Below are 9,381 nucleotides of genomic sequence, written 5' to 3'. Positions count from 1 at the left end.
CTTTCTATTTATAGTTCTTTCCCTGTATGAGATAACTCAGAAATACTGGAAATGCAATGTCAAAAACAATCAATAAGCATTGAATATTCTTCTTTATGTAAATGACTTCATAAATTATATATCTGTTTAAGTGAATTGTAACAGAATTTCGGAATATGATAAATTATGGGAAATATTACAAATAATTTTAGATTAACCCATAATCTGTAACTAGACACTGTAATAAGCATAATATTAACTAAGAGTAGATTAAGTGATAAATGAGACATAATGCTGATGTTAAAGCAATTTTAATCTAATCATTTGAAGAATTCTGATGTCAAACCTTTCAAAATTCTAAATTCACATCTTTCGTTGACAGAATGTAATTATTTTTCTAGTGCTTGTTACGACTATTAAAATATGTAAAAGCATAGAATTATAAATGATTTTAAATGGATTTTTGATTTTTTAGCAAGATATTCAAATTCCTAAACTAGTTTTAGTTTCTTTAGTCTTATAAATATTAAATAATGCATTAGAGATGTGAATGAAATAATGTAATTATATGTCATTCTGAAGTCAGTTAAATTCAATATTATTATTATTAAACCAAATATTTAACAACCTCCCTGTTTCAAAATCTCTTATCACGTTCTGAATTACTTTATTCAGAGAAAAATATATCAAAAATATGTAAAATTTAACACTTCTGAAATGCAGGAAGCCATATTTAGAAAGCAATTTTAAATTAGCATTATTTTTTTTGCATAATTAGCACAATTTTTTGATCTAATTTTCTGTTAAATTATGCATTTTTTATTATAATTAATAGAAACTCAATTAATTATCTTTGTATTTTAAATTCATTAACTGATGATAAATTAATATTGGTAAAATATTTGTATAATATTAATTTTTAAAAAGAATTATACTAATGATATTTTTCTTAAGTATGAATTGATATTCAGAAATTATGAATTCCAAACATCATCAATTTCTAATGTAAATTTATCTTAATTAAATTTAATTTATTCATAATAAAATAGAAAATTATATATTTGTTTTAAATTAATTTATTTTACAAATGAATTTTTTTAAACTAAGATTACAATCTGACATTAAAATATCAAAATCGCTGATTTTAATTGATTGGGACATGAACGAAATTTTTTGAATCATGGCATTTGGCATGGTGCCGTAATGCTCAGTGATGATATTATACTGAGTCTTTCAATTATAAAATCATTAATTTCTTTGTATACAGAACATTTGTACTGCTTTAAGAATGCTCTTAATCTTTCACCTAAGTACAACTGAATTCATTGTTACAGCTTATGTTAAATGGCTGATAGCATCTAGTTATGTTACAGGTTAATAAAACCAGAAACAAGGCTTTTCATTGAAAAAATGTATTTTGGCAATGGAATATTGAAAAATAATTGTTGGAATAATTTATTATATTAAATCTTTAGTTCTTTACTTGAAAGAAATATATTTTATGTACTGTTTACCATGAATAAATGTATCCAAAAAATAGTGAATCAGACAAGAATATAGTTTATGAAGCAAGAGTTATTCGGTACTTAAGCATTTTGACCCAAGCAATTTTGGTTTTAGTTTAGACCAATGGTTCCCAAACTTTATCAGTCTACGGCGCACTTACAGGTTTAATATTTTGTCCTGGTGTGAGGTTTGCCGATAGGTGGAAAGTTTCGCGACAATTGAGCGGTCAGCAGTGTCACGTGAGCGCAGCAGAACTCACAGAGACAGGTTTTTCCATTTTTACCCATTTAATAACATCAAAATAGTTTCTTACAAAACTTTGAAACATTAGGATCCTGGTTGCAACAGTTATATAATAGTCCAACAATGTAATGTCCTTCGATCTCAGGCTTCCGATCTTGGGCATCCTCGTATGGGTTTATGGTCGCTCGTCGATCCTGGTGAGCGCTTCTGTGTTGATACTGAATTTCCTTTGCTGGCTGGCACTGTCATATGTTGATTGCTATCCAAGGTACGTGGAAGCCCTTCTTAACTTTCTAATGCTGCACACACAACCAAAGTGGGGGAGTCACTAACTAGGCATCCAAGGACCAAGAACCAAGAACGTCACATCCTTATTCCGCACGATTTTTATAAGTTTTCTCTTGGTCCCAGATCGAACATTCCGATAGGTCGATGCCGATTTGCCCCTGCACTCCAATTGGTCCCCTCCTCATTACGAATTGTAACGAGATTGGAACCTAGATCGTGGGGTGAGTCAACACCAACTGACAATTCGATTCCTATTGAAGATGTTAGATCTAAGCACTCAAATTCATTTATTGTTTCAATCTGAGTAGTTTGATTTTCTTAGAAATTTCTACAGACATGTCTGTATATGGACATAAAATATTCATTTTTCATTTGATGGTTTCTTTTTACAACATTATAATACAGTAGAGCGTCGTTTATCTGAATCAATTGGGGACTGGGGTTGTTCGGATAACTGATTATGTACGAAAAAATATATTAACCTATCTCGTGTTGAAATTTTTCTCCGTTGCATTTCGTTTCGCATTGAATTTTCGTCAATGTTAAGCCTAACGTATACTTTTTAAAATAGTAATCGTGGCTATTGTATTGTTAAAAATTATTTCTTTATTTCTTACAAACAAAATAAATATATTGAAAAATATAAAAACCAAAAAATATATACTTTAGAAGATGATCTAGTATCAAAAACGTTTGATTCAGCATGACACACAGTTCTCAGAAAAACACCACACAAAAGTGCCAGTGCTGCCAGCTAAAAAAAACACACCAACAAAAACAAATATTGGAGTAGCCCAAGATACAGCCAAAGATTGCAGCGCCACAGTACTAGCGAAAATTTAAATTTTCCGACCGGAATGCTTTCGGATAACCGTTGTTTCGGATAAACGATGCTCTACTGTAATTATTATTATTATTATTATTATTTTCTTCTATACAAAAATTAGAAAAAATTTTCTTTTTTTGCACAAATTCTAGGCCACTTCCAAAGTTTTACACTGATGCCCTTGTCAAAATATGTGTACAGTACAATGACATAAATCAGGCACAGAAATGAAAACAACTCTTAAGATAAACCTCACAATGTAAAGCTCACATTTATTAAAATTGAATCACATGAACCATCAAACTAAAATATGAAAATACAAAAATACAAAAAAAACATGAAATAAATGGTGAAAACCTTCAACAACAAGTAATTTAATGTGATGGGTGAGCTTGCTGATCGCCACACATTTTTACAAAACGCAGAATAAGGTTTGTCACTGCCACTCTCATTTCTCACTCCACATCGATTTTTGAGCGATATTGGCTTTTTATTACAGCTATAACTGAAAATTTGGTTTCACATAAATGCGTTTCGTAAAGGATCCTTACAGCTTTTGAACTCAATATTCATTTTTTGATTGATATCCAAAACTCCACTAAATTGAAAGGAGCAAATTTTGTTTTCAGGCTATTGTCGCAAGAGAGTTCAATTAGATTCTCTTCTTCCTGTGAAGTGAATTCTGGTGGAGCTCAAGCACAGAAAGGATCTTGAATCCATGCAAATTTCTCGGCATTGTCTTCCTCAAAGTATTTTGCAAACCAGTCACTGAGCCTTGAGAGGTATTCCTTGAAAAGGGACAGCAAGTCTGATAAAACGACAACTTTATGATAGGACATGTATTTGTACAATTCAAGGAAACAATATTGACCGCCATTCTCATTGATTTTCCTTATCCACAATTGCAGCTTTTTCCTAAATGCCACAACCTTCTTCAAAAGTTTCAAAATGTGCCTTGCAGACACAGATTGAAGGCATTCAACTTGTCAAATATATCGCACAAATACGCTATCTTCAGCAAAGTACCTGGTGTTTTCATGACCGTCTTCTTGTAAAAAAGTGTGAATTTCTTGATGTAGCTTGAATGCACGGGATAAGACGTTGCCACATAAAAGCCATTGTGAACTGCAGTAGTATAGCAGTGATGTGTATTCAGTTCCCATATCCATGCATAGCTTTTTAAAAAATCTGGCTTTCATTGGCTTATCTTTTATATAGTTTACTACATCTATGACACGTTCTAATACCAAATTCAATTGAGAGCTCATTGACTTTGATGCAAATGGATGATGAAATGGGTCCACATAGCATACAATGCTTTGCTAAGAATAAGTGCCTGCAATCCTCCATAGCAACCAGACATTGATCGTGCTCAATCAGTACAAATAAGGTGTGCATATTTGTTACTTTTTTTTTTAAACTGTTTCCACCCTGTGGGCACTAAGAAGGCTCTTTTTGCAAGCCCATTATGGGTTCTGCCAGGCCCACAATAGGGTGGCCAGGTGGTGAGGGACAGGGCTCGACATATCCAAACAGACCACCCCCAAAAATTCCTGGGGATTATTTGACCCATCTAGATTCAATCCTGGGTTCCCAGAGCAGTACACTGCCACCTTTGACTAATAGTAATAGTGTTGTTTGACAAAGGTACCTTTAAAATTAATTTTCCCACTGATTCTCCTAGCACAATATTAACCACGTCAAGAGCAGCTGGTATAATAAGCTCTTCTGCAATGGTGTGAAGTTTTTTGCACTTTGTCACTCTGTATGTAACCTTAATTAAAAGATGCTAGCAGTGCATTGCTTGGTGCTGAGCTTGTTTAGTAAACACATTTTTTTTTCCTTTTGTAAATCTTGCAACTTTGTACTAAAGAATTCGCAAGATTTTTCAACCATGTTAGAGTGATTGGTCTCAATGTCACTTTAGCTTACTTGGGAACATACACTTGGTCACTAGAACTTATAAACAGAGCACACACTGCAGTCTCTCTTCATTGTTTACTTCTACTGAAGTAAAGCCAAAATTCAAAAGTTATCATTATATATACAATATACCCCACCACTTGTCGATGCTTGATCACTCTCACCTGAACTGTCAACTTTCTTATTTAATAAAAATCTTTCCATTTTCCTATGACTATATGAAAATACAAAGCAACACACTGAAACAAAGCAGGCGCTCCTCTGGTAGCGGGCATCTTAAAACCATTTACTTTTCTTCTCAGATGTTTACTCTTTGATTGTTATTTAGGAACTGAACTGGTTTGCTGAATGGTGCTGTATTTATACTAGCTGCACCACTTACTTAGAACTTTTGCGAAACTTTGACAATGTTTGATAGTATGCTATATAAGTCTTCTAGAAAGTTCTAAAAGCTACAGGAATGATCTAGTCTAGATAGAAAGTTTCATTAGCTTTGAAGTCCTCATGGCACCCTTGTTTACTCTTTATGGCACTGCTGCGCACACTTAGGGATCTCCTGATTTAGACACTTTAAATTCTTATTCTTTATTTTTTTGGATGATTGCTTTTCATTAATATTCTGATGCTGATTTAAACTTTTGTTTACTGAAATGTTTTTTAAAACTAGATACAAATTCAGGCTTAAAATGTCAATTTAGAATAACAATACAATAATGTAAAAAGAAATCAATAAAAAGATTGCTGTTTTAAGCTAATGTTTTGTGACTTGTTATAAAAAATTCGATGAACAAAAGTTTTATGTCATTAGAAAACAAATGATTATTGTTTGATAATAAGAGATACATAAGAATAATAAAGTATATCTAAGTATTATTATAAACTTATAAAATACTGAATATTTTAAGTGAAATATTTCTTAAATTAGTAGTAGTAAAACTTTTTTTTTTTTGTAATTTTTAGTAACAAAGATGATATCTATTAATTTTAACCAGTTTAATAGAGTATATTGTAGAAGTTGATAACATAATAAACAATTGAAAAGCATTATTAAGTATTTAAATTAAGATTTTATTGTATTTACGATAGTTTTAATTTTAAATGAAATTTATGTTAAGAAAAACAATTTAGGATAAAGAAACGAATAACATAATTATGAATTCAAAATGAATTAATTTTCTTTAAAGTACGCTTATATTTTAATTTAAAATAGATTTAATTTTCATGCACCATAAAATTAGCTTTACCTATGAAGGTTTCTTAGAGTTTTGCATACAAAATTAATTGATTAGTAACTAGATTTATTCTTCTTTAATATAATTTCCTTTCATTTCAATAAATTGTTGATTGCTACTCAACACTTTAATGATTTTTGTCTCTCTTGAGAAATGCTATTGATTTAAAAAGTTGATTTCCATTAGCTGTGATGATACAATCTGTAAGAAACCCAAGATTTTATCTTCATTCATATTAAAAGAATCTTAACTTGGATCGTACATAAACAATCCTTATGATATAAATGTTAAAAACTTTTTTATTTTACAGAAATTTAATATTAATTTTGTAACAGAGATATAGAATGTAGTGGAAATAGTCTTGAGAGATGATATTTTAGCATGTAAATCTGCAAGAAAAACAATATATACTTTTTGTATATTAAATTTTGTTTATATATACAAATTAAAACCATTTTTCATTCAGAAATAATTAACAAAATCATAAAACTTAATTAAATATTCTACAAAATACTGGCAATTACAATTTTTCATATCTTTACTTAAAAGAATAAACTAAAACTCATAGAAAAGACATATTTAGTTACAGTAGAAATCAGATTTACAAGTAACATATTGAATATTCTAATATTTAAACTTTCAAAACACATTTATCTTCCATACTAATTCTTAATTGTAACCTTGAAACAATTAATGTTAATTGTATCATATACATTTTCATAATTGAATAACAAAAAGATTATATTGTCTGCATTTCAGCAATTATAACGTTAGTCAGTAATATAATTATAAGAATATAATAATTGAAGTTTTATTGGAATTCTTTGAATATTTCAGAAGTTTATAGATAAGTAAACTATTCAATTTCATTATGCTGCTGTTACTTATAAATATTTGCTTGATTTTAAAATTGAATATACAGAAGAACCTGCTTGTTGCAATCACAGTAATTATTATCATTCATTAATGTTATCAGAACAAGCATATCACAAAATATATAAGCTAAAATATACTATAAAATCTTTGCTTAATTGTAATCAGAATTTGGTTATAGTTCTCATTATTTTAAAGTAGATAGATATTTTTAAGCTATTTTTTCTCACTAAGAGTCTCAACATACAGCTGATGATGCACAATCATTATCAGCTATTGTTGTCATTCTTAAACAGTGCTTTAAACATTAAACAATAATTGTTTTAAGTATTATATATTTGCAGTACAGTTTAAATTGTTTTACATTTCTTACTTTATATTTTACCTATTAAAGATGATACTAGAAAAAAGATAGTAATCAAACAACTTTGAATGAATTATTATTATTAATATATAATAGTAATTAAATGAATAACATAAAGATTTATTAATAATAATAATTATTATGTTGTTCATTTTTTAACTGCCTTAATGTGTTCTTTTAATATCACAGCCAATAAAATCAGTATTTTGAATAATTGTAGTCTTATTTTATTCACTTATTCCATTTAATGTTATTGATTGTGTTATCATTGTCAATAAAGACTGATTCCAAAGTGATTACAAGCAATTACAGTATTTACTGTGATGGCATCACAATGCCAGGCTGAAGGTTTTTATTGTATTTTTAATTTATTTAATTTAAAATATATTTTGTCCACCTCAAATTAGTACTGTAGTGTCTTGCCTTTATACTGTGGTGTGTAGAGGACAAACAATATGATACAAAGTATAAAAATAAAAAAAAAGGTTTTATTTATTTTTCACTCGGTCCTACGTACCCTCTGTTCTTTAGGATCCCAAACTATGTAGTTCATGTATATATTACAGCTTGATATATCCTTTGTGTTAACAAAAGGTGGGTGGCACGTGTTCGTGACAAACAAAAGGCTTAACAAGAGATATATTCCCGTAATATTATAATTAACTTAAACTATCTTAATCTAACTTATATACTAAAGAAGAAGAGTAAAAGAGAAGAAATACGAAGGAATAAGAAAAGTATAAGAAAAGGTTGGTGGGGTACCTGGACATTTCGAAAGTCTCCGATCTTCTCGATGTTGAGACTTGTGCTCAATTTTGCTCGCTTCTCGGTTCCTCTTTGTATCAGCTCTTTAAATTTCAAGGTATTCTCAAAGCCCTCAATCTTAGCATCAGTCCAGTTCGTTTGTTCTCAGATGATCTCAAGTCTGTCCTTTGTTCTATCTCAGTGACAACTTCGACCTCTCCTCTTTTCTTCGTCTGCTCTTGTCGGACGCTATCTCAGGAATGCTCTTTTCTCTTTTCCTGATGCCCTCGGGGCTTTTCTGTTTTCCTTTGTTTTCCTCTTTTCATCCCTGAACAAAGGTTGCCCTCACCTGTAGAGAAAGAATGAATGAGAAAGTTCTAGAAACAGTGACATGAAAGACAAAGGATTTGGATTAATATAAAACTTATATTTAACCCCTATGTACATAGGCATGGCGTACCGCCACAATACTGTACAACATACTTTTCCATTAGCAATGGAGTCATGCCAGTCATCTATCTAACTCCTTTCAGGAGAAAGGTTTTGAATTGAAATAACATGGTTTTCAGTTTTGCATCAAAAAAGCTCATATATAGTTAATCAGGACCTCCTACCCTATGCTTATCTATATCTTGTCTTGGCTTTCACATATCCAACTCCATTCTTGAGATTAAGGAAGGACAGACATGTGTCACAGATGGATGGATGACAATGGGAATTTATAGGTCTAGAATTTTTTCAAATTGCAGCACAATAATAAGCAGTTTTTACAATATATATTATATATATATATATGTATTAAAAATTAATTTATGGACTATATCAATGTAAAGGACTCTATTTTGTAAGATTTTCAATACAACCTTAATGTTTTTAAATATAAATCAATATAATATCGCATTCTGAATAAACTAACGCATTTATGTAAATTTATTCTAGAATTTTTTTAGTTACAGTTTTTATCATCATTTTAAAAGATAAAAACTGAAAACTCAAGTACTTTTGTAATTTTTTCTATAAAAATTTTTCTAGTTTTATTTTCTAGATAATATACTAAATCAGAGCTGCCACACAAAAATAAAAAACACACTCAAATAACCTTGAAGAAACAGCAAAAATTTAATAACAGTAGATAATATATTTTTTCCACTTAAACAAAAAGAAAACCTAAAATTTCTGACTCTATTTTAAAATATATCTTCAAATGAGTAATTTTTTGAAATTTCATTAACCAAATTATGAATATATAACAGGATGATAAGTTAGAAATATATTGAATCAAAGTATAATACAATTTTAATTTGTTTTTATTTATTTTAAATATTTAAAATGAAATAACAAAAATAATAGTGACATAAATAAATCAGAAAATGTTTGCTTTAATTTAGTTTCCTTTCAGAGTA

This window comes from Centruroides sculpturatus, unplaced genomic scaffold, assembly GCF_000671375.1.
Source record: "Centruroides sculpturatus isolate CEXI.00-Female unplaced genomic scaffold, Cexi_2.0 scaffold57, whole genome shotgun sequence".
NCBI lineage: Eukaryota > Metazoa > Arthropoda > Arachnida > Scorpiones > Buthidae > Centruroides > Centruroides sculpturatus.
Note: the sequence above shows the minus strand (reverse complement) of the source record.